This window comes from Gossypium hirsutum, chromosome D11, assembly GCF_007990345.1.
Source record: "Gossypium hirsutum isolate 1008001.06 chromosome D11, Gossypium_hirsutum_v2.1, whole genome shotgun sequence".
In the NCBI taxonomy this organism is placed as follows: domain Eukaryota; kingdom Viridiplantae; phylum Streptophyta; class Magnoliopsida; order Malvales; family Malvaceae; genus Gossypium; species Gossypium hirsutum.
Genome location: NC_053447.1, coordinates 56,315,755 through 56,317,463, shown reverse-complemented (window position 1 = coordinate 56,317,463; position 1,709 = coordinate 56,315,755). Strand labels below are relative to the sequence as shown.

General features: G+C 33.6%; 1 non-coding gene across 1 annotated transcript; it reads right to left on the bottom strand.

Moving 5' to 3' along the window:
* Window positions 1-886: 886 nt before the first annotated feature.
* LOC121223917 (small nucleolar RNA R71) lies at window positions 887-993 on the bottom strand. The gene has a single exon (XR_005921383.1). It is a non-coding gene; the product is annotated as a small nucleolar RNA R71 (small nucleolar RNA).
* Between the last annotated feature and the right edge of the window lie 716 nt (window positions 994-1,709).

Below are 1,709 nucleotides of genomic sequence, written 5' to 3'. Positions count from 1 at the left end.
ATTTTCTCTATCCTCCAGCCTCTATTTCTTGAATCTAACTTGATATTCTAGCTCCCCATAGTCTCCTTGTTATCTTTCTCTCTTGATGGATATGGAAATTCTTTTGATTTTTAGGTGAAAATGGTAATTTTTTTGAATGAGGGACCAAATTGTAAAGAAAGCAAAACTTTCTTTCTTTCTCTCTTCTCCTCACGTTGAATGCATGGAAGACGATGGGTTGGTTGGTTTTTTTTTCATCTTTCTTTCCACATATATAAACTAAACAATAAAATAATAAAATAATAAAATAGTATTTAAAAATAAAATTAAAATATTAATAAACTAATATTTATTTATTTATTTAATCTAAAATATCTCCAACATCATCATTATCTTCTAGATTTCTCTCTCTTCTAAATGACCATTTTTCCCTTCATGATCTTTTAAAATTCCATCCTTGAGTCATCACTTAATTTGGTAAAATTACGATTTAGTCCCTCAAAATTCTTTACCTTTTTCATTTTGGTCCTAATCCATCCATTTTTCTTAGTTTCTAGATCATTCCACCCTTAAGATATTTACACCTTTGGTCCTTTAAATTTTTTGTATTTACACTTTAACCCCTCAAATTTTGAATATTTACTCTTGACCCACAAAACTTTTCTCACTTTTGCGATTTAATCCTTTCTTGAATTAATATGTCATAATATACTTCCCAATGTTGACATAACTCAATATTACCCTTTTTTATCACTTTATTTCCTTATTTTACTATACCAAGATAATATCTTACTGTAGAAATTTTCAAAATATTACATTTGTGGTCCCAAAACCACTGTTCCGACTAGGCCCAATTTCAGGCTGTTACAGATTTTTGGTTAAGTATTTCTCACATAGCAAAAACGATAAGTTAAGGAATGAGATCACAACTTTCCAACAATTGGATGACAAGTCTTTGTATGAGGCTTGAGAGCGATTCATGGAGTTACTTCGTAAGTGTTCTCATCATGGGATTCCTCATTGTATCTAGTTGGAGACATTCTATAATGGTCTCAATGCACATACAAGATTGATGGTAGATGCTTCCGTGAATGGTGCAATTTTGTCTAAGTCTTATAATGAGGCTTATGAGATCTTCGAGAGGATTGCGAGTAATAACTCTCTCACTTCGTTATCAGCTCAAGTATCGTCTATTTCTTCTATGTTAAAACAGTTAATTGCTAATAGCAATAATAATTTTGCAGCTCAGCCACCAAGTCTGTTTGAAGTAGTTTCCTATGTGTACTGTGGGAAAGGTTATTCTTTTGAGAATTATCCATCAAATCCCAAGTCAGTGTACTATGTAGGGAACCAATATCAAAATAGGAGTGGACAAGGACCCCAATCCAAATTCTACAATCCTTCATGGCATAATCATCCTAACTTTTCTTGGAGCAACCAAGGAAATGGACTGAACAACAACTTATTACAGCAAAGACCCAACCAATCTCAAGGGTTTAAATAGCAAGCCTCAAAACCACATCAAGCTGAGGCATCAAACAGTCTGGAGAACTTGTTGAAAGCGTACATGGCAAAGAATGATGCTTTGATCCAAAGCCAAGCAGCAACACTGAAAAATTTGGAAAACCAAATGGGTCAGTTGCCTACGGAGCTTAGTAATAAACTGTAAGGAACCTTGCCGAGCAATACTGAGAATCCAAGGAATTTGGGTAAAGAACATATCAAGGTAG